This window comes from Lepisosteus oculatus, unplaced genomic scaffold (assembly GCF_040954835.1).
Source record: "Lepisosteus oculatus isolate fLepOcu1 unplaced genomic scaffold, fLepOcu1.hap2 HAP2_SCAFFOLD_93, whole genome shotgun sequence".
NCBI lineage: Eukaryota > Metazoa > Chordata > Actinopteri > Semionotiformes > Lepisosteidae > Lepisosteus > Lepisosteus oculatus.
Genome location: NW_027168429.1, coordinates 144,417 through 171,506, shown reverse-complemented (window position 1 = coordinate 171,506; position 27,090 = coordinate 144,417). Strand labels below are relative to the sequence as shown.

General features: G+C 49.7%; 12 non-coding genes and 1 pseudogene across 12 annotated transcripts; 9 read left to right on the top strand and 4 right to left on the bottom strand.

Annotated features, from left to right (window-relative positions):
* Positions 1–309: 309 nt before the first annotated feature.
* Positions 310–428, top strand: LOC138236722 (5S ribosomal RNA). Its single transcript, XR_011188791.1, has one exon. It is a non-coding gene; the product is annotated as a 5S ribosomal RNA (ribosomal RNA).
* Positions 429–1,063: 635 nt separating this feature from the next.
* Positions 1,064–1,233, bottom strand: LOC138236744 (U1 spliceosomal RNA). Its single transcript, XR_011188812.1, has one exon. It is a non-coding gene; the product is annotated as a U1 spliceosomal RNA (small nuclear RNA).
* A 5,246-nt stretch (positions 1,234–6,479) lies between these two features.
* On the top strand, positions 6,480–6,596 carry LOC138236691 (U5 spliceosomal RNA). Its single transcript, XR_011188762.1, has one exon. It is a non-coding gene; the product is annotated as a U5 spliceosomal RNA (small nuclear RNA).
* A 1,468-nt stretch (positions 6,597–8,064) lies between these two features.
* On the top strand, positions 8,065–8,205 carry LOC138236664 (U4 spliceosomal RNA). Its single transcript, XR_011188737.1, has one exon. It is a non-coding gene; the product is annotated as a U4 spliceosomal RNA (small nuclear RNA).
* Positions 8,206–11,504: 3,299 nt separating this feature from the next.
* Positions 11,505–11,618, top strand: LOC138236704 (U5 spliceosomal RNA). The gene has a single exon (XR_011188774.1). It is a non-coding gene; the product is annotated as a U5 spliceosomal RNA (small nuclear RNA).
* A 393-nt stretch (positions 11,619–12,011) lies between these two features.
* LOC138236702 (U5 spliceosomal RNA) lies at positions 12,012–12,125 on the top strand. The gene has a single exon (XR_011188772.1). It is a non-coding gene; the product is annotated as a U5 spliceosomal RNA (small nuclear RNA).
* Positions 12,126–12,721: 596 nt separating this feature from the next.
* Positions 12,722–12,803, top strand: trnas-gcu (transfer RNA serine (anticodon GCU)). The gene has a single exon. It is a non-coding gene; the product is annotated as a tRNA-Ser (tRNA).
* Positions 12,804–14,192: 1,389 nt separating this feature from the next.
* On the top strand, positions 14,193–14,274 carry trnas-cga (transfer RNA serine (anticodon CGA)). The gene has a single exon. It is a non-coding gene; the product is annotated as a tRNA-Ser (tRNA).
* A 1,879-nt stretch (positions 14,275–16,153) lies between these two features.
* trnat-agu (transfer RNA threonine (anticodon AGU)) lies at positions 16,154–16,227 on the bottom strand. Its single transcript has one exon. It is a non-coding gene; the product is annotated as a tRNA-Thr (tRNA).
* A 772-nt stretch (positions 16,228–16,999) lies between these two features.
* Positions 17,000–17,118, bottom strand: LOC138236721 (5S ribosomal RNA). Its single transcript, XR_011188790.1, has one exon. It is a non-coding gene; the product is annotated as a 5S ribosomal RNA (ribosomal RNA).
* A 7,012-nt stretch (positions 17,119–24,130) lies between these two features.
* Positions 24,131–24,267, top strand: LOC138236745 (U1 spliceosomal RNA; annotated as a pseudogene).
* A 637-nt stretch (positions 24,268–24,904) lies between these two features.
* On the bottom strand, positions 24,905–25,023 carry LOC138236719 (5S ribosomal RNA). The gene has a single exon (XR_011188788.1). It is a non-coding gene; the product is annotated as a 5S ribosomal RNA (ribosomal RNA).
* Positions 25,024–26,830: 1,807 nt separating this feature from the next.
* LOC138236728 (U1 spliceosomal RNA) lies at positions 26,831–26,994 on the top strand. The gene has a single exon (XR_011188795.1). It is a non-coding gene; the product is annotated as a U1 spliceosomal RNA (small nuclear RNA).
* The last annotated feature ends 96 nt before the right edge of the window (positions 26,995–27,090 follow it).

Here is a 27,090-nt window from a genome sequence, read left to right as displayed (position 1 = left end):
GCCCGGCCGACGTGTTGGACCGGTGCGCTTTACGTGCTGAAATAAACACGCGACAGCCCCGAAATGTTTCCAGAGTGCTGTGCACTGAAGACTTGGCTGGTGCTCCTCTGTGCAGATTGTTGGTGCTCCTCCAGTGCGGGACGAGCCAACACAAGGGAGCGCATTCGCCAACATCCAGGCACGCAATGCGATTTGGAAAGCAGCTCCTTTCCAAAGAGTTGCACACGAACGATCCTTCAGTCCCGCTCGGGGGGCACGGAACCCCCGCCACACACAGCTTCAAGTAGCGAGTCAGGCGCTGGGGCTTTCGCTTACGGCCACACCACCCTGAACACGCCCAATCTCGTCTGATCTTGGAAGCTAAGCAGCATCGGGCCTGGTTAGTACTTGGATGGGAGACTGCCTGGGAATACCAGGTGCTGTAAGCTTTTGCTCTCCCGGCCAGCAGGGGTCGCCGTTGGTGCCGTAGGCTTTGGGAGGAAAACCTGCAGGATGGAAAGGTGATCTATAGCCTCATCTCTAGAGATGTTTTGTTGCTGTGGCATGTGTGTGACCCATATTCAAAAAAAAAACCCGTCTGTAAAACGAATATCGAAGCTGCCTCTAAATCTGCAAATGAAGATGAGTCGATAAACCACTCGTTTTTCGTATAACTAGACATATATTCATTTGTTACCGATTTCATTCATTGAGCACGGATACAATAGAGGTACAGCCATTCACTGTTTGACATGTCTGCACTGGTACAGAACCGAGCAATCAGAAAACGGTTGAAACTGTCTTTAGACTCAGCATACAGTACCGAGGCCCCCCATGACCAAATAAAGGCTAACCTCGATAATCAGCCTAAAGAACGCAGACTACAGCAAAATGACTGACTTTGAAAAGGGAATGAACGTCCGGAAGGAGTAGTGGAACTAGCTTGAGATGCTTCTCTGGACCCCTAACTAAAAGCCAGCGAGAACCAGCAGCGGCGTCCACTCCTGTCGAACCGGGATCCTTCCGCAGCCACGCAGCTCGTGGTGTCCTAACCCTCCCGTATCTGATTTTGGACCAAGCACATCAGGGGAGAGCGCGAACGCAGTCCCCCACTACCAGAAATTATGCAGTCGAGATTCCCACATTTGGGGAATTCGCAGGGGTCAGCACAGCCGGAGTGCAATGGCCGAGCCTCGCCCTGGGTGAACCGATTTCGATTTTTAAGAACTTTATTTTCTTTTCACAATAAAATACAGGACATCACAAATCAGAAAGCTTTACATAAATATACATACTTAAAACAGTATATATGATCACATCTCATTACATTTTGACACGGTAACAGTTACATAGTAACAATTTCTTTTTTTCTGGTGCAAATCACATTCTTTACTTAAACATGATAATGTTTTTCACAGTCTCTTGAGATATTGACCTATGCTCTCTATTTCCCACAGATTTTCTGCTTCCTCCCTCCCTTCTCTCCACAAATCTCTGAGGTAATAGTTCTCTCGGGTGATGAACAGGGCCAGGCTACCTGCTGCCTTGACTGGGACCTCGATGCCTTTGAACAGCCCCATGTTCCTCACTCTCCACAGGGCGTCTTTCCCACTGTTCACCACGGCCCAGATCCTGTCAAACACGTCAGGAGGAAGTTTGACAGGAGAGATGCCGTATATGACGAAAGCAGCGGTCAGGGTAAATTGGGGCGAGAGAGCCTGCAACCAATCTTCAAACTGTGCCCAGAAGGCCTTAGCAAAAAAACAGGACCACAGGAGATGGGTCACAGTCTCCTCCTCGCCGCAGCCCACCCTAACGCAGCGAGGGCTGGGGGTGAGGCCCCTACGGTACAAGAAAGTTCATACCGGTAAGTACTGGTGGACAACACTCCAGGCTAAATCTCTGTGAATGTTGCACAGAAACTTAGAGGATGTGTGTTTCCACACCTTACTTGTTTGGGCTGATGTTAAAATGCCCACAGGGGTCTGCCTATTATTCTGGGGTGCAACGAAATCTTCCAGTTTTTGGACGCTGACATCTCAGAGGGGAATATGGCCAATTGGGTGAGATCTTAGAAAACTTTTAACTGTCCCATAAATTGCAGGGCATCTGTCAGAGAGTGGGACATCCAGCTTGGGTCTGACACCCCACACTCTGAACACCTCCCTACCTACCCAGAGCCTGGAAAAATAAGTCCAGGTACGCGCTGCAGGTGCTGTTGCAAAGCCTCTCAGCACAGAGGCCAGGAAAATGCACAGCAGCTTCGTAGCAATATCTGGGACAGACTTCCCCCCTGAGGGTAGCGGCCTGTACATTATTTCCCTTCTGAGTCTTTCCTGCTTCCCACCCCATAGAAATTGAAACATCAATCTCCTTAGCACCGCCGCAACACGGTGTGGGATTGGGAAGGTAGAAGCCAGAAAAATCAAGACAGGCAAGAGCTCGGCTTTGATGACCAGCACCTTCCCTGTCATGGTGAGGTCTCGGTCCTTCCATTGCATCAGTTTTTTGTTTAAGATTGGCAATTTGTTCTGCCAATTTACTGTTCCCATCTCTTCTCCAAAATACACCCCCAGGACCTTAATTCTCTTCTCTTGCAGCCTGAGATCATGTCCTTCTTTTGGCTCCCTCCAGTTCTGATAAAAAATCTCACTCTTAGATGTGTTAATTTTTACAGAGGAAGCCAAAGAGAACCGATCACAGCACTGCAGAGCTCTGCTAATTGAGGCATTGTCAGAGAGGAGCAGGGTGACGTCATCCATGTATAGAGATGTCTTTACCTCTCCTCCCCCACTTCCAGGCACTGGTATCCCATTAATGGCCTGATCCTGGCGCAAGGCAAAGGCTAAGGGCTCCATAGCCAAAACGAATAACAAGGGGGATAATGGGCAGCCCTGCCTCACCCCTGAACAGACTTCAAAGGGGCGTGATCTATTGCCATTAACCATTACTCTGCTGTTGCTACCTGTGTACAGCAGGTTAATCCACTTTCTCATGATGGGGCCAAACTTCATGTGCTCAAGTACCGATGTTAAGTACTGCCGGTTTAGGCGGTCAAAGGCCTTTTCTAGGTCTACACCTAAAATGCACAGAGGGAGGGAGCGATCCTCTGAGTACAGACAGACATCCCTCAACAAGGCCAGGTTGTCGCTCATCAGGCGTCCTGCTATCCCACAAGTCTGTTCTTTCCCTACCAGTGAGGCCACTACATTTTGTAGGCGCGGGATCTTAGTGTCCACGCCTAAGAGGCTGAGGGGTCTCCAGTTCTTTATGTCATTCTTTGCTCCTTTCTTAAACAAGAGAGAGATAGTGCCTTCTCTTAAGGAGTCAGGCAGCAATTCTGTCTTATAGCTTTCCTCGAATAGGAGCAGTAGCGGATCCTGAAGCAGATCCCAAAAGGTGCAATAAAATTCTTTAGGGAGCCCGTCAGCACCCGGAGTTTTCCCCTTCTGTAAGCTCTCCATAGCCTGTCTCAGCTCTTCTACGGTCAAATCCCTCTCAAGTACTTCCCTATCTTCTTCACTCAAAACGTTTTCTAGCTTTGAGGTAAAAAAATGAATTTCTTCATCCTTTAACTCTGTAGAGCTGTACAGTCTTGAGTAGAAGGCCTCGGTGCAGGAGAGGATAGCACTCGGCTCTGTTCTCTCTCGTCCCTCCTCATCAACTACACTTTCCATGACAGACTTGGAGCCTACCACTTTCCTGAAAAAGAAGCGAGTACACTTCTTATTTTCTTCCAAGAACTGCACTCTGCTTCTTAACAGCACTCCTCGACTACTTTCTTCGGCTATGCTCCGGATGTCCTTTTTTAAAAGGGTGATATCCTCGAGCACATCGAAGCCACTGTGCAGCATCGTGTACAGAGACGCTGCAGCTGCCTCTGTTTCCTGGCTAGCACTCCTCTCCGTCTGGCAGCAGCCTTCCTTCCCTCAGCCATTAAAAAGGCCTTTGTCCTCACCTTCACCTCCTCCCACCACTCTCCTACTGACCTGTACAGACACTGCAAGGACAGCCACTGTGATAGTTTCTCCTTGTAGTGGGATACTACCCCCTCGTTCTCTAGCAGCTTTGTGTTGAGTTTCCAGAGGCCTGGGCCAAAGACAGTCCCGCCCTGGAGTTCCACTCTACACCCTAAAGCCTGATGATCTGAGAAGAAGACAGGCTGAAGAGTGACCCCAACAACTTTCACTCTCTCTGAGACAAAGCAATAGTCAATTCTGGAGCTGCTATTCCTCCCTGACCATGTATATCCTGCTGTTGTGGGATATATACATCTATATGTCTCTGAGAGTTTAAAGTCTTGAACTAAGTTTTGCAGGGCCAGTGAGCTGGAATCCAATTTTATCGGCAAGCTAGACTGCCTGTCTGTGTGCTCTAAGATACAATTAAAATCCTCTCCCACTATCACGTCTGTGCTACTTAACAATAGGGGAGAGAGTGCCTTGAGTAGCTCCACCCTTCCTCCCACGTCAGTAGGACAATACACATTGATTAGCCGCAGGTTAATGGTCCCCCATTCCACATCCACACACAGCAACCTGCCATCTATGACCCTCTGAATACTTTTCAATTTGAAAGCCCATCCTTTGAAAAGAATGGCCACGCCAGAGGCTCTGTTGTTATTGTCCCCTGACCAAACAGAAGGCCCTTTATCCCACCTATCTTCAAAGCTTTTATACCTCTCTTGATAGGCTAAAGCACACTCCTGCAACATCAACACATCTCCCTCTCTCTGCTGGAGGTAATCAAAGACACACTGACATTTAACTCTGTCATTGATACCTCTGGTGTTAAGAGAAATTATGTTTAGAGCCATATTACATAAGAAAGTGGAACCAGTCTTTACAAAACACATTTCTCTTCGGTCTCACCTGTTACCTTCTTCTTTTTCTTTTTCTTCTTACCAATTTCCTGCCAGCCATCCTCTGAATGAGCCTTCATCAGGGTGGCAGCAGTAAAAGCGTTCACGGAGTCCATTTCAAGGAAGGGGGTAGAAGGAGGGGTGGAGGGGTTCCAGCTGTCCCCATCGCCATGCTCTCCTTCCTCCTCGCTCGGGGAGAAAACAGAGTCATTTTTCCTTTTCCTCAAGTCCAGCTCCTGGGAGCACTGAGGGGAAAGGGGTGCAGCCGATGCACCAGTCTCCTCTTCCCCCTCACCCACCAGCTGTTGCAGATCCTCCGTGATGGACTGGATGGAGGAGAGAAGGGCATCTGTAGCACTTGCAGAGTCTGAGAAAAGCAGCTCCGCTGAATCCTGGGTATCCTCGCTGGACCCGCTCCACCGGGGGGCCCCACACTGGCCCTCGTTCTGAGGAGCAGGAGTGGGGGAGGGGTCCTCGCTGTTCTCTGGGGTTTTCAAACCCTCGTGCTTGTCTGGTGCAGTCTGCGGTTGTGGGAGCGTAGTGGATTCTTTTCCACCGGCCCCGGAGCTACAGCAGGACTGATCCTGGCTGGAGGCTGAGACTCTTTGTCCAACAAGGGTTCTTTGTTTGACTTGTTGTTTGCTTTGGCTTTTCGGGCCGGTTTAGCTGAAACAAGCACTGCCTCATCCTTTCTCATTTTGAGTTTATTGGCGTAGGCGTGAGGGCAGTTCTTAAAAACGTGTCCTTCCGAGCCACATAAATTGCACTTTGGCAGCATTGAACAGTCAGAGGCTAAATGTCCCTGTTTGCCACAGGTCTTGCAGCATTTCACAGTGCAGGACGATGCCAGGTGTCCCACAGCACCACAGCGCCGACACACCTTTGGTTGTCCCACATAAAAAACATAGCCATTGCAGGCGCCCAGTCGTATTGTAGAGGGCAGGTGCCTTAAGCCTCCATTTACATTGTCCGGTAGCAAGCGAACCTCGAATTTCCTTGCTCCTGTTTTTATACCGTCAACATCTCTAATCTCAGTTCCATGGTGGACGGTGCAGTACTGCTTAAGCCAGGTGTGAATGTCCTCCGTCTTTGCCAGTTCCGAGAACATAACAACATGCACCGTTTTCCTCTCTCTCTGTGTCAGAGGCTGCAAGTTGATCTTCTCAAGGGCAGGAACTTTCCCTCTTTTTGCCTCAAACACATCCACACATTGTTCAAACAGAGAATAGGTAGCAAAAACAACCTCAAATGCTTTCTGACCTGGGAGAGCGAAGATGAAATCCAAGTGCCGAGGTTCAAAGCCAAGTTCCTTCTGTAACACTTTTCTGCTGAACTGCATACGATCCATGAAGAGGTCATCCAAAAGCTCAAAACGTACAGCATTCTTGCGGGATCCAAAGGTTGCCATCTCAAACTGCAAAACAAACACTGCTTCCACAAAACAAGAAAACAATCCAACTACTCCAACTACAGGCTGATCAAGGTATCTCCCCTGCCAGGTAAGCCGAGAGCCGCAGGCGATGAGCCCGGAGCTGAACGGGCCCCACTGGCTCGTTTGTAAGGCCAGGTGCATTGCCAACCACGACCGGCAGGGCAGAGGCCTTGAAGGCGGCCTGGGCTCCTGCAGCTGTCCAGCCACGCACTCTGGTTTCTCTTCATCTCGTACAAATCTTTTGCCTTTTACTAAAGATTTCCATGGAGAGGAGCATGAATGAGTTCCATACAATTTTTGTGCTTCCCTGCCTTCGGGTGGGGCGCAGCTGGGCTGGTCAAAGAGAGAAAACAAAACCGCTCACAATCGCTCTTATTACGGCGACTGTGGCCGTCTGCTCTGCGAGTCCTCGGTCTCCGCCTGTCTGATTGGCGCTCTTTCCTTTGGGAGGCGGGAAGTGTCCGGCCGCAAATATGAAGCGTTACAGCAACGACATGCCATGAGACGATTGATAAAAACAAGCTTGTTACGTCTCAACAGAAACGCTCTTTAGCTCTTTCAGCGTTATGCAGAGAACAGCGTCTGTCGAGATCACTTTTGAGTCAGCGCGAAACGCCGTGTGCTGTCAGTTTGATTTCATATTGCTCGTAGCGGCACCCGGCTTTTGTCTGTCAAACGTTAGGTTGCGCTTCTTCATGCTGCATCGTCGGCATGAGTGGAGCTTTTTAAACGTCTGTACTTACTGCGCCCCATAAGAAATGGTTTGTCCCCGTTCAAAAGAGATTGTGCGATGTCCTGCAGCGTTCGCAAAGCAAACCTTTGACAGTTTGAAAAGAGGAATTTATTCTGCTTCCTGTGCGTGCAGTAGTTACAAAGTTGAACGTCTTTACACGATCTGCTGCAGTTTTCAGTGGGCGGGCTTTGTCAGATGGCTTGGAAAAACGCACTGTGTTTCGGCTCGGGAAACATCATGAGCAGTGTCCTGCATGTTTTCTGTTTATAGCTGTCTTTTAACGCATACAGAATTCATTCGAAATCATTGATTTCTCCAATTAACAAGGGTCCCTTTTTGAACCTGCGAGAAGCATTCTTTCAATGTAACAGATTTACTCCGAGGAAAGGCAGCATGACATTGAGAGTAGCTCAAGCTTTCAGCGCCCGTATCGGACTGCGTGTATGCAGACACCGCTCAGAATCCCCTGTAAGATTCTCCCTCAGTTCCGTTGTGCAGTGCTTTACCTCTTTCAAAAGGCTTCACTTTCCTAGTCACATTCCAAGACTCATCGAACCCGGGCTGTTTCCTCCAGCGGTATAGTATTGCAGTGAGACAGCACGATGCCTGCAAGACTATGTCACGCTAAACGCCACAGATTGTGTTTGTCCCTTCGTGTCAGTCGTCCTGCAGCCACGGGAAGTGGGACACAAACATGCTGCAATGCTTTCAGGACGTTAGGATTTGTTTGTGCAACATCCGAGAAGAGTACTTGTGGCTTGAATGTGAACTGTACGTGCCCGCCCCCTTTCCTCTGTAGTGTATGAGTTCCTCCCGGCATGCCCTTCGTCATTGTTCTGTCATCTTGTATTTAAAGGGTTGTATTTCTGCTGCTGAAAATAAGCAACGGTTTTCTCACAACGCCCTTTGTTCCCGACGGAGCCCTTGTCTGTCATGAAATTCTTCAAAACCTCAAGCTAGAAGAAGAAGACGACAAATATGAAGCGTTACAGCAACGACATGCCATGAGACGATTGATAACGATTTCCATAGGATCCCCGCGGTTGCCTGGCAACCGTCAGCTTTGCGCATTGGCAGTATCGTAGCCTGTGAGGTTTAGCCGAGGCGCGATTATTGCTAGTTGAAAACTTTTCCCAATCCCCGCTTCCGCCGGTTTGCAATACAATCGGTGAAAGCAATTTTTGACAGTCTCGTCAGAGCGTGACATAGTCTTGCAGGCATCGTGCTGTCTAACTGCAATACTATACCGCTGGAGGAAACAGCCCGGGTTCAATGAGCCTTGGAATCTGACTAGGAAAGTGAAGCCTTTTGAAAGAGGTAATGTCGACGCTTTTTTAACAGAGCACCAAAAAAGCGTCTTTTTTGAAGGCCTGGGTATTGAGCATTGATGGTTCAGTGGTAGAATTCTCGCTTCCCACGTGGGAGGCTCTGGTTCGATTCCCAGCCAAAACAGTGGCTTTTGCAGCGAGCGGCTCCATCACTTGCATCCCCTTGCAACTCGCAACTGAAAACCCACTGAAGCTAAGCAGGTGTGAGCCAGGTCAGTACCCGGATGAGGGTGAGCTACAGGGAAAAACAAAGTTTCCAGCTGGAAGCGGTGTTAATGGTGCCGGCGGGGGGGCGCTCACCCTGAGGTCTGTGCGGGTCCCAATGCCCCAGCATAGTGACGGAGACGCTGTGTTGTAAAAGGGCGCTGTCTCTTGGATGAGATGTAAAACCGAGGTCACAGCGCTCTGTGGTCATTAAAAATGACCACCAAAACCTTTGACAAATGCTCTTGGTAATTGATGGTCTTCAATAATGCTTCTCCTTTAGGTACATTTTAAATCAGCTGAAAAATGCTGTGAAATGGGGGGGCACTTCAGGCCAGTGTAGGATTTGGGTTACAAGAACCATGAAACTGCACGAGAAAGCCCGTACACTGAATTACACGGCTTTCTATTCAAAGGAGGGCAAAAGAAATTCCCTGAGTTCGATTTTTTGCAGCACAGAGAGGATTGCTGTCGTGAGGCTGGTTAGCTCAGTTGGTTAGAGCGTGGTGCTAATAACGCCAAGGTTGTGGGTTCGATCTCCGTACAGGCCAGGTCCCTTTCTCCTCTCTTACAAAAGCTGTTAGGTTCCTTTCCGTGGTGAGATGGGTTGTCATGCAACCCTACCACATAGTGCTGACAGACAATTAAATGACAAAAATGAAGAGAGTTAAAGCAGCTGGAAAGGTTTTCTTACAACTTTTGAGCTGACACAGTTTTGGAAAATGTTTTTTTCACGCTGCACTGTACCACATAGGCAGCCAAGAGTCTCCAAAACAAAACAGAATTGACAGTCATATAATGTCCATTAACCCCGGTTTCAAACACAGCATCATGTCTGCCATCATAAGAATATGAGTCCAATATTTTAGAATATAGTCAGAATGTCTTCTAACCTTACCTGTGGTGTCTTTAATCCCTATTGCTCAATGCATAGTGTACGTACTGCATACATGTGTCTTGAGAATGAGGAATGGGCCCCTGAGAGAAATTATACATTCTGGATGAGGTCAAAGGTGCTGGAACACTGTATTTAGGATGTGTTTGCAGTGATTGTGTCTCCTGCTTCAACGCAGTGATATATAGATGTGCTCCTGTAATTTATTGGTACATGCCCAGGGCAGTAAGTAGTCTGAGGATTTATTTCCAGACGGCATAGAGCAGTGAAGCAGTGAAGTAGTGCAACACACTGGATCATTATATTATTAGAATCTATTCTACTTAAATTATTACATTATACACAACTTGAGTTCATTTTAAAAATTAAAAGGTAATGAAAGGAATGCATATTCATGAGGAAGATAATACCGATATGCATGTGATAATCTTCCTTTTATCATGTAAATCATGTTCATCATTACATGATGGGAGCTAAAACAGAAGTTGAGAGAGAGCAAGGACGCCTACAGGAGGAAGGTATAGGACAAGCTGCAAAGGAAAAGCTACAACCCACGACAGCTACTCACCCACCCATCCCACACAGCTATCACTCTCCAACACCTCCGCCATTAACACCTCCAGCACTGAAAGTGCTATGTGCACCATCCACCAGGCCAGGCTGACCAGGCCAGTGCAATACACTGGATCTTTATATTATTAGAATCTATTCTACTTAAATTATTACATTATACACAATTTGAGTTCATTTTAAAAAGTAAAAGGTAATGAAAGGAATGCATTTTCATAAGAAAGATAATACCGATATGCATGTGATAATCTTCCTTATATTATGTAGTGCGTCATTTGGACACTTTGTGGGCTTGAAATACAAAGAAAATCATGTTCTATGGTACAAGATAAATACAAAACGTAAGCTTTTATTTTAATTAGATTTGTTTATAAAGCATAAGCAATCATTTATTACATTAATATATGTGAAAATAACATTTTAGCATCATATTATACATACAGGTCTCTAGCTTCAACACAGTGCTATATATATATATGCTCAGTGATTTATTGGTACATGCCCAGGGCAACAATCAGAATGAGGATTGATTTCCAGACGGGCTACAGGTAGTGTTGTGAAATACTTCAACACACTGGATCGCAGATTTAGACCCCCTGCACTCTTACTCCTTAAAAACCAAAGAAATGAAGATATGTAGCAATCACATTGTAACAGGGGTGACAGTGACTTAATGCTTATACTAGTGGACTTCTGGTACCTTTAAGGTACGGTGTTCCCTGAAGGGCTCTCAAACCCCGCATTTCAGATGCCTAGCTGATGTGTTACACCTCAGAATCACTTTTAAACCTTACCTCTGGTATCTTTAATCCCTATTGCTCAACGCGAAAACCTTACCTGTGGTGTCTTTAATCCCTATTGCTCAATGCATGGTGAAAGTATTGCATAAATGTGTCGGAAAATGAGCAATGGGCACCTGAGAGACTCATTTGCCTGTTTCACAAATGATCATATTTGACTAGAGATTCTGTTTGGGATTCAGTTGTGCATTCTGACAGCAATCCCTTTCAAAAAAGGATACATTCTGGATGAGGTCAAAGGTGCAGGAACACTGTATTTAGGATGTGTTTGCAGTTATTCTGTGTCTCTAGCTTCAACACAGTTATATATATATATATGCTCACTGATTTTATGGTACATGCCCAGGGCAATAATCATTATGAGGATTTATTTCCAGATGTGCTAGGGGTAGTGTTGTGAAATACTTCAACACACTGGATCGCAGGTTTAAACTCCCTGCACTCTTACTCCTTAAAAACCAACAAATGCAGATATGTAGCAATCATATTGTAGCAGAGTGCATCGTTTCCGGCATAGTATGGCAGGGTGTTTTCCGAGTTATTGCACGGATTGGGCACGCCCGCAAGCCAAGAGCCGCAAGCGATGAGCCCGGAGCTGAACGGGCCCCACTGGCTCGTTTGTAAGGCCAGGTGCATTGCCAACCACGACCGGCAGGGCAGAGGCCTTGAAAGCAGCCTGGGCTCCTGCAGCTGTGCAGCCACGCACTCTGGTTTCTCTTCATTTCGTACAAATCTTTCGCCTTTTGCTAAAGATTTCCGTAGAGAGGAGCATGAATGAGTTCCGTGCAATTTTTGTGCTTCCCTGCCTTCGGGTGGTTGCAGCTGGGCTGGTCAAAGAGAGAAAACAAAACCGCTCACAATCGCTCTTGTTATGGCGATTGTGGTTGTCTGCTCTGCGAGTCCTCGGTCTCTGCCCGTCTGATTGCCGCTCTCTTCTTTGGGGGGCGGGAAGTGTCCGGCCGCAGGGGATCTTGGGACCTCGCTTTGCAAAGCGGCTTCCCAGAGTGCGTCGTTTCCGGCACAGTGTGGCCGGGTGTTTTCCGAGTTATCGCACGGATTGGGCACGCCCGCAAGCCGAGAGCCGCAGGCGATGAGCCCGGAGCTGAACGGACCCCACTGGCTCGTTTGTAAGGCCAGGTGCATTGCCAACCACGACCGGCAGGGCAGAGGCCTTGAAGGTGGCCTGGGCTCCTGAAGCTGTGCAGCCACGCACTCTGGTTTCTATTCATTTCATACAAATCTTTTGCCTTTTACTAAAGATTTCTGTGGAGAGGAGCATGAATGAGTTCCATGCAATTTTTCTGCTTCCCTGCTTTCGGGTGGGGCGCAGCTGGACTGGTCAAAGAGAGAAAACAAAACCGCTCACAATCGCTCTTGTTATGGCGATTGTGGTTGTCTGCTCTGCGAGTCCTTGGTCTCCGCCTGTCTGATTGGCGCTCTTTTCTTTGGGGGGCGGGAAGTGTCTGCCCCCACTGCCCCTTTCAAGTTTGCTAAAGACCACGTGGATGTTCCAGAGCAAGTCCTGGAACAATGTTCTGTGGACAGACGTGACAAAAGCTGAACTTGTTGGTAAATGTGCACAGCGTTATGTTTGGAGATAACAAAACACTGCATACCAACTCCAAAACCTCACCCCACCTGGGAAGCATGGCGGAGGCTGTACGGCTTGCAATCATCTAGGATCACCCAGGATCTCCTGTTTATTAGGCATAATAAACAGGGCCACTGAACTCCACACTGGCCACTGAACCACAGCTGTGGCTTGCTGGCTTGACATCTCCCAAGAAAAATGTTGAAATCGCATGTGGAACAGGAAAATGACCCTCGAGTACGAGGGAAAAAAAAGAAAAAGATCATCTGGAGCGTGCCAACCCATGTCCGGAGCGTGCCAACCCATGTCCGGACAGCCCAGTTTCCTCGACGAGGTGGCCGAGTGGTTAAGGCGATGGACTGCTAATCCATTGTGCTCTGCACGCGTGGGTTCGAATCCCATCCTCGTCGCTCCGGTACTAGAGCCGTACATTTTCTAGCGGTGGCTGAACATGGTATAGTAGGCTAACGTTGGCTCTGGGTTGAGACCGCGTTTTCACTTATTTGCAACGCAAACGGAGAAAGCGATTTTTGACAGTCTCTCAGAATCACAGTTTGTCATTCCTCTAGACGTTTATACAGTAGAAGCCTGCTTCGTGGCTTAAATCCAAGCTAAGGAAACGGGTTAGAGGTCTGATGCAGAACTGCAAATTCAATGAACGGGAACACTACAGTACATTGCACTGTATGTGTGAGGAAAGCTGCCCCCTTCTGTCCCTTGTCGACCGAACAGAGGACTGTAAAGGATACCGCCAAGGATGCTGGTTGAAATCCAGCTCCAAAGAAGCCCCTTTGGGTGTTATGTCATCAAAAAGTAAGAACAGCGAATCTCCCTTTGATCAAAAGCGCAACAGAACTGTTTTCCGTGGAGCGGGTTTCAGACCCGTAGACCTGTTTTATTTGTAAGGCAGGGCGCATTCCCAAGCGCGAATCTCCTGTTTTAGAAATGCTTTAATGGGCGTGAAGTGAAAATAAGAAATGGGCTCCAGATGCACATGGAAGCAATCAAGTGTTTCATCCGAGCTGTTTCAAAGACTGCTCAAGAGCTTTCCTTTCACAGAGGCGCAACGATTAATGATGGGGGTGCACCCTTCAATGCGCCTTAGGACTCTAGGGAGTGATTGAGACGATTCGTAGCGTGTGCTCATTTCCCTCTATTCCCCGTGTTGCAGTGGTAGGATGACGTAAATTACTGCTTCGACACGTAATGGCATTATAATCAAGTGCAGGAGCTGAGGGCTTTAGTTTTGTTTCGTTTTCCATGGCGTTCGTAAGCGCGCAAATCAAAGGCAATTCCTGCGTCTAACAGGAATGATTGAGACGATTCGTAGCGTGTGCTCATTTCCCTCTATTCCCCGTGTTGCAGTGGTAGGATGACGTAAATTCCTGCTTCGACACGTAACGGCATTATAATCAAGTGCAGGAGCTGAGGGCTTTTGTTTTGTTTCGTTTTCCATGGCGTTTGTAAGCACGCAAATCAAAGGCAATTCCTGCGTCTAACAGGAATGTAAATGCTTTTGAAAGTGCAGTGTGGTGCAGCTTGTAAAATCCTTATCCACATTTGTGGTTTGTTGCTGTTTGTTCTGTCTGCCAAAGCTGCATTTTGACATCCGGACGGGGAGACTTTATCATTTGAACGTGAAGCCAGCCTTAAACCCTCTGAGGCGTGTCTATCTGCCGGCACGTATTTTGTCAAAGGTATTTATTTTTTTTAACGGAGAGCGACTTTGAAAAGGTTTCCGCAGCCACGTCGCACTCCGTGTTAGATTAAAGGAGGAATGCAGCGATGGCGAACTCGCTGTAGTCGTGGCCGAGTGGTTAAGGCGATGGACTCGAAATCCATTGGGGACTCCCCGCGCAGGTTCGAATTCTGCCGACTACGGCGTCTGCCGCACGTCTCCTTGTGCCTGCGCGGCAAAGGCGAAGTGCTGTTTCTCCTTTCCTGGTACGATAAAAACGCTAAATCGCTTGGCCCCGCTGCCATGGAAATGAGTTCTTCAGATAACCACACATCTTGCGTTCGCACCTCTGGTGTTCTACTTATGCCTTTGAAAACCTAATGAATAAAACTGAAAGAACCGACACAATATGTAGGTGCTCGTAAAGCACGCATTAAAGAACTGTTAACAGCAAGGGTTTCAGTGGGTTAACTGAGGAGAAGGCGTGATCGCTAATTGTTGACTTTTTATTTGGTGTTAGAAACACTCTTACTGTGCATGACGTGCAACAAATGTAGCCACAGAAATTGCATCACGCTTTCATGTATGCTATTGCAGACACCAACGTTGCCTAGATAGAAAACCGAAATAGCCGTGGGTTCGCTTGCTGGTCTGAAGGATCTCTCTTCGAATCTCTATCATTTGTCAATTGAAGTAAAAGGTGCTGCAATCTGATACGTTCAGAATCAAACCCGCAGCTGTTGTTCGACTTTATTTCTTGACTAATTACAACCTTTTACTGTCAAGTTTATTGGTACAACTTGAGCTCTCAGCACCGTACTGAGCCCAGGTGTTTTTCTAAAGCTGTCAGGTGCAGTTCATTTACATGAAGGAAATCTCTTACTGGGTACGATTACAATGCAGTAAGTAGCACAGGCTACTTAGGGAGTAGGCTGATGTGTTTAAAAACAACCAGCGCCAGGCAGGAGTCAAACCTCCAAACTCCTAATCCATAGTCAGACACATTATCCATTGCACCACTGGCCCTGGTGTGACACTGCAGGACTGTAACCCAGTGAGCTTAGCACTGCAACTAGTAAAATATTACCCCCGGTCCATTCTTTTCCAAAAGTGAGAAACACCTGTTTTCTACATTTTGTCTGTTTTAAAACCATATCTCTTTAAACCAAACCAAGAGTTTGTCTTTTGCACTGATATTCTGATTCATTTCGATTTCAAAGAAAAAAAAAACATTACCTTCCAAAGCATCATAAAATTGTCCCTTCCTCCAGACTCTACTTCTCTCTTGTAGTAGTACAGCAGACCTTTCCAGGTGAGCAGATCACAGAGTCCGAAATGAGCTTCCTCCATCAAGCAAAGTACCTGAACATGACTCTGTCATCATAAAAGCGCCCCTGTAATAAAGAAATTCAATCCGAAATCAAGAGGGCAGTTGCCTACTGAAATACAAGAAGTCATAAATTTTAACCTAGCAACACATTAAAGGCTGCATCTATACAAGTACGATTCTAGAAATGCTCACCAGATTACGTTTTAAGAAAGAACTGCGCCTCAGGTTCCGCCGAGATCTTAACTCGGATGGCAGGATTCAGAGTCTGGAGTGTGGAATGATGGCGCACGGAGGGTCCACATACTGTGGATCCCTCAGTGATCTTCCGCGTGTTCAAACCGCCAGCGTGTGACTCCCCTATCCCCCTGACCTCATTGCTCTGCTCTCGCCTCTGTGCAGCTGAGCCCGACTCATGGTAAAGTGGAAAAAAATATGCCCTCAACGTGAGATTTACTCTGGAGTGAGGATAGTTGTTACCTTCTTATCGTTGAAACGGATGTATGTGATGTGGCGACTAGGTTCTTCTCCATTAGCAGGCTTAAGGTTAAAAAAAAAAACATTGCTGACTTCTTTTTTTTTTGCCAGCCGCGAGCGCTGATTAGCGAGGTTTGTATTTCATGTTTTGCAAGTTGCATCCATTTTAAGAAAAACAAGTCGTTCAAGACAGGAAATGAATACTTGCATTTAATTAAGTCTAGACGTATGCGGTTGTCCATAATGACCAGTTCTGTTCGAGAACACAGAACAAAAAAAGGCACCGCTGGGATTCGGACCCAGGATTTTCTGTTTACTAGACAGGCGCTTTAACCAACTAAGCCACGGCGCCCCGGGAGTGCTGTCCTTTTGCAGCCACTTGGACACACCACTCAGACACATCTGCATTCGGTGTGTGCTCCGCCTGCTCGCTGAGCAAGTTGCCACCTTTACATACAATAGCAACATCGACACCAAGAGAAAGGATGACAAATGGCTTTTATCTGGAACTTTTCATGTCCAAGGAGCTCAATGTGCTTTCTGTGTACAACAGGGCCACTGAACTCCACACTGGCCACTGAACCACAGCAGTGGCTTGCTGGCTTGACATCTCCCAAGGAAAATGTTGAAATCGCATGTGGAACAGGAAAATGACCCTCGAGTATGAGGGAAAAAAAAGAAAAAGATCAACTGGAGTGCGCCAACCCATGTCAGGACAGCCCAGTTTCCTAGACGAGGTGGCCGAGTGGTTACTGTATGCTGAGTCTAAAGACAGTTTCACCCGTTTTCTGATTGCTCGGTTCTGTACCAGTGCAGACATGTCAAACAGTGAATGGCTGTACCTCTATTGTATCCGTGCTCAATGAATGAAATCGGTAACAAATGAATATATGTCTAGTTATACGAAAAACGAGTGGTTTATCGACTCATCTTCATTTGCAGATTTAGAGGCAGCTTCGATATTCGTTTTACAGACGGGTTTTTTTTTTTGAATATGGGTCACACACATGCCACAGCAACAAAACATCTCTAGAGATGAGGCTATAGATCACCTTTCCATCCTGCAGGTTTTCCTCCCAAAGCCTACGGCACCAACGGCGACCCCTGCTGGCCGGGAGAGCAAAAGCTTACAGCACCTGGTATTCCCAGGCAGTCTCCCATCCAAGTACTAACCAGGCCCGACGCTACTTAGCTTCCAAGATCAGACGAGATCGGGCGTGTTCAGGGTGGTGTGGCCGTAAGCGAAAGCCCAGCCCCTGACTCGCTACTTGAAGCTGTGTGTGGCGGGGGTTCCGTGCCCCCCGAGTGGGACTGAAGGATCGTTCGTGTGCAACTCTTTGGAAAGGAGCTGCTTTCCAAATCGCATTGCGTGCCTGGATGTTGGCGAATGCGCTCCCTTGTGTTGGCTCGTCCCGCACTGGAGGAGGACAAACAATCTGCACGGAGGAGCACCAGGCAAGTCTTCACCAGACAAAAACCTCCAGTGCACAGCACTCTGGAAACATTTCGGGGCTTTCGCGTGTTTATTTCAGCACGTAAAGCGCACCGGTCCAACACGACGGCCGGGCGCGCGGCGCCTCCGCCCTCTTGTGGCCTTGCGGCGTCAGAGCAAGAGGCTCCTTCTCGCTGCCCTTCCGCTGTGTTGCAGGGCCCCGAGAGGGAACCCGGAGCGCGCACTTTGTGGGGGGCGGGGGACCGCGTTCGCGCTCTGCCCCCGGTCTCTTGCGCGAGTACTAAATCTCACGGACAGGGGGGCCTCGTCATTGATTGTTACAGGTGAGACGGGGATTAGGAGGAGACCCCGACTGATGGGTAAAGGGGAGCACTAACACCAGAGGGACACCCCCGGCATCTCTTTTTGAGAGACGCCCTGGGGTTTCCTAATGGCCAAGGAGGGTCGGGACCTCGGTTTGACGCCTCCCCCGAAGGACGGCGCCTGTTTGTGCAGCAGAGTGTCGCCATCAGGAGGCTGGGGCGTAAGAGAGCCACACAGCCCGCAGGGTGAGCGCTCCCTACTGGTCCCAGTCACACCTCTTGCAGGAGCAGCAGCAACCGGAGCTTTTCCGGGGTGGAATCTCCCATCCGGGTGCCGGCCAGGCTCACACCTGCTGGGCTGCCCCGGGGGTGAGCCCAGTCGAGAGTCGCAGGGCCAGATCTAGTCACCGGGGAGAAACGATACAAGTGAAGGATTGCTCGGCTCTCGGCACTTGAAAAGACCGACAAATGTCTCGTTCCCGCCGGAGCTGAATGTACCCGCATGTGTGGTGTCGTCTTCTTCCCCCGCCCCGCTGTGTTTGCTGTATTGTCTCTGAAGCCGGCCCCCCCGAGACGAGACGGGCTGTTCCTGTGCCCCAATTAACACTTTACAGGTGCCATTCCCCGGCATTGTGGCCATTGTCGGTGCTCACACGCGATAAGATAAGGCGGAGGAGAGCGGGGCATGCCCAGCGGCAGACATTCAAGGAGGGGGCAGTGCGAGGTGAGGTGAGGTGCGACACGCCGGAGCCCCGACGCAGCTAATGCGGAGCACTTGTTGGACTGGCATCGAAAGGACGTGTGCGCACGGAGCGAGCCTTCCCTGCGGCGGAGCGCGGGAACTTTCTCCCCCCCTCCCGCTGCAGGAGTTGTGTGCACTGCAGCGGTGCCGAGAGAAAAGCACAGAAGGCAGCAGGCTCTGGAGAGCAGGTTAGAGACGGAGCCTTGTGGGCAGGCGAGCAGGCCCGTTTTTTGGAAATTGCTGAAAAGGTTTGTTCGGTGTGTGGCAGGCGCACGTCGCGAGCTTGCGTGGCGATCTGCCGGTCTGGAGTTATGCAAATGAGGCCGAATTGCATCCCGGGACATGCTGCGAATGCGCAACGGCGACTGCAGATGTGTAGGAAACGGCGCGCTCGTTTTCTCGTTTTGCCCACACTTTTGAGTGTTAGTGTGGCGTGTGAGTGTGTGAAAGAGTGGGCCCAGCAGGAGGCGGTGGCGTGCGGGGCGAGGAGGTGGCCTAGGCTGCGCGACTTGTGCTGTGGGTGCGGGCCGCTTGCAGGGGCCTGTTTAACTCATACTTACCTGGCAGGGGAGATACCTTGATCAAGAAGGAGGTTCACCCAGGGCAGGGGAGATACCTTGATCAGCCTGTAGGTGGAGTAGTTGGATTGTTTTTCTTTTGTTGGAAGCAGTGTTCGATTTGCGGTTTTTGAAATGGCAACCTTTGGATCCCGTAAGAATGCTGTACGTTTTGAGCTCTTGGATGACCTCTTCATGGATCGTATGCAGTTCAGCAGAAAAGTGTTACAGAAGGAACTTGGCTTTGAACCTCGGCACTTGGATTTCATCTTCGCTCTCCCAGGTCAGAAAGCATTTGAGGTTGTATTTGCTACCTATCCTCTGTTTGAACAATGCGTGGATGTGTTTGAGGCAAAAAGAGGCAAAGTTCCTGCACTTGAGAAGATCAACTTGCAGCCTCTGACACAGAGAGAGAGGAAAACGGTGCATGTTGTTATGTTCTCGGAACTGGCAAAGACGGAGGACATTCACACCTGGCTTAACCAGTACTGCACCGTCCACCATGGAACTGAGGTTAGAGATGTTGATGGTATAAAAACAGGAGCAAGGAAATTCGAGGTTCGCTTGCTACCGGACAGCGTAAATGGAGGCTTAAGGCACCTGCCCTCTACAATCCGGCTGGGCGCCTGCAATGGCTATGTGTTTTATGTGGGACAACCAAAGGTGTGTCGGCGCTGTGGTGCTGTGGGACACCTGGCATCGTCCTGCACTGTGAAATGCTGCAAGACCTGTGGCAAACAGGGACATTTAGCCTCTGACTGTTCAATGCTGCCAAAGTGCAATTTATGTGGCTCGGAAGGACACGTTTTTAAGAACTGCCCTCACGCCTACGCCAATAAACTCAAAATGAGAAAGGATGAGGCAGTGCTTGTTTCAGCCAAACCGGCCCGAAAATCCAAAGCAAACAACAAGTCAAACAAAGAACCCTTGTTGGACAAAGACTCTCAGCCTCCAGCCAGGATCAGTCCTGCTGTGGCTCCGGGGCTGGTGGAAGAGAAATCCACTACGCCCCCACAACCGCAGACTGCACCAGACAAGCACGAGGGTTTGAAAACCCCCGAGAACAGCGAGGACCCCTCCCCCACTCCTGCTCCTCAGAACGAGGGCCAGTGTGGGGCCCCCCGGTGGAGCGGGTCCAGCGAGGATACCCAGGATTCAGCGGAGCTGCTTTTCTCAGACTCTGCAAGTGCTACAGATGCCCTCCTCTCCTCCATCCAGTCCATCACGGAGGATCTGCAGCAGCTGGTGGGTGAGGGGGAAGAGGAGACTGGTGCATCGGCTGCACCCCTTTCCCCTCAGTGCTCCCAGGAGCTGGACTTGAGGAAAAGAAAAAATGACTCTGTTTTCTCCCCGAGCGAGGAGGAAGGAGAGCATGGCGATGGGGACAGCTGGAACCTCTCCACCCCTCCCTCTACCCCCTTCCTTGAAATGGACTCTGTGAACGCTTTTACTGCTGCCACCCTGATGAAGGCTCATTCAGAGGATGGCTGGCAGGAAATTGGTAAGAAGAAAAAGAAAAAGAAAAAGGTAACAGGTGAGACCGAAGAGAAATGTGTTTTGTAAAGACTGGTTCCACTTTCTTATGTAATATGGCTCTTAACATAATTTCTCTTAACACAAGAGGTATCAATGACAGAGTTAAATGCCAGTCTGTCTTTGATTACCTCCAGCAGAGAGAGGGAGATGTGTTGATGTTGCAGGAGTGTGCTTTAGCCTATCAAGAGAGGTATAAAAGTTTTGAAGATAGGTGGGATAAAGGGCCTTCTGTTTGGTCAGGGGACAATAACAACAGAGCCTCTGGCGTGGCCATTCTTTTCAAAGGATGGGCATTCAAATTGAAAAGTATTCAGAGGGTCATAGATGGCAGGTTGCTGTGTGTGGATGTGGAATGGGGGACCGTTAACCTGCGGCTAATCAATGTGTATTGCCCTACTGACGTAGGAGGAAGGGTGGAGCTACTCAAGGCACTCTCCCCCCTATTGTTATGCAGCACAGACGTGATAGTGGGAGGGGATTTTAATTGTATCTTAGAGCACACAGACAGGCAGTCTAGCTCGCCGATAAAATTGGATTCCAGCTCACTGGCCCTGCAAAACTTAGTTCAAGACTTTAAACTCTCAGACACATATAGATGTATATATCCCACAACAGCAGGATATACATGGTCAGGGAGGAATAGCAGCTCCAGAATTGACTATTGCTTTGTCTCAGAGAGAGTGAAAGTTGTTGGGGTCACTCTTCAGCCTGTCTTCTTCTCAGATCATCAGGCTTTAGGGTGTAGAGTGGAACTCCAGGGCGGGACTGTCTTTGGCCCAGGCCTCTGGAAACTCAACACAAAGCTGCTAGAGAACGAGGGGGTAGTATCCCGCTACAAGGAGAAACTATCACAGTGGCTGTCCTTGCAGTGTCTGTACGGGTCAGTAGGAGAGTGGTGGGAGGAGGTGAAGGTGAGGACAAAGGCCTTTTTCATGGCTGAGGGAAGGAAGGCTGCTGCCAGACGGAGAGGAGTGCTAGCCAGGAAACAGAGGCAGCTGCAGCGTCTCTACACGATGCTGCACAGTGGCTTCGATGTGCTCGAGGATATCGCCCTTTTAAAAAAGGACATCCGGAGCATAGCCGAAGAAAGTAGTCGAGGAGTGCTGTTAAGAAGCAGAGTGCAGTTCTTGGAAGAAAATGAGAAGTGTACTCGCTTCTTTTTCAGGAAAGTGGTAGGCTCCAAGACTGTCATGGAAAGTGTAGTTGATGAGGAGGGACGAGAGAGAACAGAGCCGAGTGCTATCCTCTCCTGCACCGAGGCCTTCTACTCAAGACTGTACAGCTCTACAGAGGTAAAGGATGAAGATATTCATTTTTTTACCTCAAAGCTAGAAAACATTTTGAGTGAAGAAGATAGGGAAGTACTTGAGAGGGATTTGACAGTAGAAGAGCTGAGACAGGCTATGGAGAGCTTACAGAAGGGGAAAACTCCGGGTGCTGACGGGCTCCCTAAAGAATTTTATTGCACCTTTTGGGATCTGCTTCAGGATCCGCTACTGCTCCTATTCGAGGAAAGCTACAAGACAGAATTGCTGCCTGACTCCTTAAGAGAAGGCACTATCTCTCTCTTGTTTAAGAAAGGAGCAAAAAATGACATAAAGAACTGGAGACCCCTCAGCCTGTTAGGCGTGGACACTAAGATCCTGTCCAAAGCCCTTTTCCTGCGCCTACAAAATGTAGTGGCCTCACTGGTAGGGAAAGAACAGACTTGTGGGATAGCAGGATGCCTGATGAGCGACAACCTGGCCTTGTTGAGGGATGTCTGTCTGTACTCTGAGGATCGCTCCCTCCCTCTGTGCATTTTAGGTGTAGACCTAGAAAAGGCCTTTGACCGCCTAAACCGGCAGTACTTAACATCGGTACTTGAGCACATGAAGTTTGGCCCCATCATGAGAAAGTGGATTAACCTGCTGTACACAGGTAGCAACAGCAGAGTCATGGTTAATGGCAATAGATCACGCACCTTTGAAGTCTGTTCAGGGGTGAGGCAGGGCTGCCCATTATCCCCCTTGTTATTCGTTTTGGCTATGGAGCCCTTAGCCTGTGCCTTGCGCCAGGATCAGGCCATTAATGGGATACCAGTGCCTGGAAGTGGGGGAGGAGAGGTAAAGACATCTCTATACATGGATGACGTCACCCTGCTCCTCTCTGACAATGCCTCAATTAGCAGAGCTCTGCAGTGCTGTGATCGGTTCTCTTTGGCTTCCTCCGCAAAAATTAACACATCTAAGAGTGAGATTTTTTATCAGAACTGGAGGGAGCCAAAAGAAGGACATGATCTCAGGCTGCAAGAGAAGAGAATTAAGGTCCTGGGGGTGTATTTTGGAGAAGAGATGGGAACAGTAAATTGGCAGAACAAATTGCCAATCTTAAACAAAAAACTGATGCAATGGAAGGACCGAGACCTCACCATGACAGGGAAGGTGCTGGTCATCAAAGCCGAGCTCTTGCCTGTCTTGAATTTTCTGGCTTCTACCTTCCCAATCCCACACCGTGTTGCGGCGGTGCTGAGGAGATTGATGTTTCAATTTCTATGGGGTGGGAAGCAGGAAAGACTCAGAAGGGAAATAATGTACAGGCCGCTACCCTCAGGGGGGAAGTCTGTCCCAGATATTGCTACGAAGCTGCTGTGCATTTTCCTGGCCTCTGTGCTGAGAGGCTTTGCAACAGCACCTGCAGCGCGTACCTGGACTTATTTTTCCAGGCTCTGGGTAGGTAGGGAGGTGTTCAGAGTGTGGGGTGTCAGACCCAAGCTGGACGTCCCACTCTCTGACACATGCCCTGCAATTTATGGGACAGTTAAAAGTTTTCTAAGATCTCACCCAATTGGCCATATTCCCCTCCGAGATGTCAGCGTCCAAAAACTGGAAGATTTCGTAGCACCCCAGAACAATAGGCAGACCCCTGTGGGCATTTTAACATCAGCCCAAACAAGGAAGGTGTGGAAACACACATCCTCTAAATTTCTGTGCAACATTCACAGAGATTTAGCCTGGAGTGTCGTCCACCAGTGCTTACCGGTACGAACTTTCTTGTACCGTAGGGGCCTCACCCCCAGCCCTCGCTGCGTTAGGGTGGGCTGCGGCGAGGAGGAGACTGTGACCCATCTCCTGTGGTCCTGCTTTTTTGCTAAGGCCTTCTGGGCCCAGTTTGAAGATTGGTTGCAGGCTCTCTCGCCCCAATTTACCCTGACCGCTGCTTTCGTTAGATACGGCATCTCTCCTGTCAAGCTTCCTCCTGACGTGTTTGACAGGATCTGGGCCGTGGTGAACAGTGGGAAAGACGCCCTGTGGAGAGTGAGGAACATGGGGCTGTTCAAAGGCATCGAGGTCCCAGTCAAGGCAGCAGGTAGCCTGGCCCTGTTCATCACCCGAGAGAACTATTACCTCAGAGATCTGTGGAGAGAAGGGAGGGAGGAAGCAGAAAATCTGTGGGAAATAGAGAGCATAGGTCAACATCTCAAGAAACTGTGAAAAACATTATCATGTTTAAATAAAGAATGTGATTTGCACCAGAAAAAAAGAAAATTGTTGCTATGTAACTGTTACCGTGTCAAAATGTAATGAGATGTGATCATATATACTGTTTTAAGTATGTATATTAATGTAAAGCTTTCTGATTTGTGATTTCCTGTATTTTTTTGTGAAAAGAAAATAAAGTTCTTAAAAATTGAAATCGGTTCACCCAGGGTGAGGCTCGGCCATTGCACTCCGGCTGTGCTGACCCCTGCGAATTCCCCAAATGTGGGAATCTCGACTGCATCATTTCTGATAGTGGGGGACTGCGTTCGCGCTCTCCCCTGATGTGCTTGGTCCAAAATCAGATACGGGAGGGTTAGGACACCACGAGCTGCGTGGCTGCGGAAGGATCCCGGTTCGACAGGAGTGGACGCCGCTGCTGGTTCTCGCTGGCTTTTAGTTAGGGGTCCGGAGAAGCATCTCAAGCTAGTTCCACTACTCCTTCCGGACGTTCATTCCCTTTTCAAAGTCAGTCGTTTTGCTGTAGTCTGCGTTCTTTAGGCTGATTATCGAGGTTAGCCTTTATTTGGTCATGGGGGGCCTCGGTACTGTATGCTGAGTCTAAAGACAGTTTCACCCGTTTTCTGATTGCTCGGTTCTGTACCAGTGCAGACATGTCAAACAGTGAATGGCTGTACCTCTATTGTATCCGTGCTCAATGAATGAAATCGGTAACAAATGAATATATGTCTAGTTATACGAAAAACGAGTGGTTTATCGACTCATATTCATTTGCAGATTTAGAGGCAGCTTCGATATTCGTTTTACAGACAGGTTTTTTTTTTTTGAACATGGGTCACACACATGCCACAGCAACAAAACATCTCTAGAGATGAGGCTATAGATCACCTTTCCATCCTGCAGGTTTTCCTCCCAAAGCCTACGGCACCAACGGCGACCCCTGCTGGCCGGGAGAGGAAAAGCTTACAGCACCTGGTATTCCCAGGCAGTCCCCCATCCAAGTACTAACCAGGCCCAACGCTGCTTAGCTTCCAAGATCAGACGAGATGGGGTGTGTTCAGGGTGGTGTGGCCGTAAGCGAAAGCCCTGGCGCCTGACTCGCTACTTGAAGCTGTGTGTGGCGGGGGTTCCGTGCCCCCCGAGCGGGACTGAAGGATCGTTCGTGTGCAACTCTTTGGAAAGGAGCTGCTTTCCAAATCGCATTGCGTGCCTGGATGTTGGCGAATGCGCTCCCTTGTGTTGGCTCGTCCCGCACTGGAGGAGGACAAACAATCTGCACGGAGGAGCACCAGGCAAGTCTTCACCAGACAAAAACCTCCAGTGCACAGCACTCTGGAAACATTTCGGGGATTTTGCGTGTTTATTTCAGCACGTAAAGCGCACCGGTCCAACACGTCGGCCGGGCGCGCGGCGCCTCCGCCCTCTTGTGGCCTTGCGGCGTCAGAGCAAGAGGCTCCTTCTCGCTGCCCTTCCGCTGTGTTGCAGGGCCCCGAGAGGGAACCCGGAGCGCGCACTTTGTGGGGGGCGGGGGACCGCATTCGCGCTCTGCCCCCGGTCTCTTGCGCGAGTACTAAATCTCACGGACAGGGGGGCCTCGTCATTGATTGTTACAGGTGAGACGGGGATTAGGAGGAGACCCCGACTGATGGGTAAAGGGGAGCACTAACACCAGAGGGACACCCCCGGCGTCTCTTTTTGAGAGACGCCCTGGGGTTTCCTAATGGCCAAGGAGGGTCGGGACCTCGGTTTGACGCCTCCCCCGAAGGACGGCGCCTGTTTGTGCAGCAGAGTGTCGCCATCAGGAGGCTGGGGCGTAAGAGAGCCACACAGCCCGCAGGGTGAGCGCTCCCTACTGGTCCCAGTCACACCTCTTGCAGGAGCAGCAGCAACCGGAGCTTTTCCGGGGTGGAATCTCCCATCCGGGTGCCGGCCAGGCTCACACCTGCTGGGCTGCCCCGGGGGTGAGCCCAGTCGAGAGTCGCAGGGCCAGATCTAGTCACCGGGGAGAAACGATACAAGTGAAGGATTGCTCGGCTCTCGGCACTTGAAAAGACCGACAAATGTCTCGTTCCCGCCGGAGCTGAATGTACCCGCATGTGTGGTGTCGTCTTCTTCCCCCGCCCCGCTGTGTTTGCTGTATTGTCTCTGAAGCCGGCCCCCCCGAGACGAGACGGGCTGTTCCTGTGCCCCAATTAACACTTTACAGGTGCCATTCCCCGGCATTGTGGCCATTGTCGGTGCTCACACGCGATAAGATAAGGCGGAGGAGAGTGGGGCATGCCCAGCGGCAGACATTCAAGGAGGGGGCAGTGCGAGGTGAGGTGAGGTGCGACACGCCGGAGCCCCGACGCAGCTAATGCGGAGCACTTGTTGGACTGGCATCGAAAGGACGTGTGCGCATGGAGCGAGCCTTCCCTGCGGCGGAGCGCGGGAACTTTCTCCCCCCCTCCCGCTGCAGGAGTTGTGTGCACTGCAGCGGTGCCGAGAGAAAAGCACAGAAGGCAGCAGGCTCTGGAGAGCAGGTTAGAGACGGAGCCTTGTGGGCAGGCGAGCAGGCCCGTTTTTTGGAAATTGCTGAAAAGGTTTGTTCGGTGTGTGGCAGGCGCACGTCGCGAGCTTGCGTGGCGATCTGCCGGTCTGGAGTTATGCAAATGAGGCCGAATTGCATCCCGGGACATGCTGCGAATGCGCAACGGCGACTGCAGATGTGTAGGAAACGGCGCGCTCGTTTTCTCGTTTTGCCCACACTTTTGAGTGTTAGTGTGGCGTGTGAGTGTGTGAAAGAGTGGGCCCAGCAGGAGGCGGTGGCGTGCGGGGCGAGGAGGTGGCCTAGGCTGCGCGATTTGTGCTGTGGGTGCGGGCCGCTTGCAGGGGCCTGTTTAATTCATACTTACTTGGCAGGGGAGATACCTTGATCAAGAAGGAGGTTCACCCAGGGCGAGGCTCGGCCATTGCACTCCGGCTGTGCTGACCCCTGCGAATTCCCCAAATGTGGGAATCTCGACTGCATAATTTCTGGTAGTGGGGGACTGCGTTTGCGCTCTCCCCTGATGTGCTTGGTCCAAAATCAGATACGGGAGGGTTAGGACACCACGAGCTGCGTGGCTGCGGAAGGATCCCGGTTCGACAGGAGTGGACACCGCTGC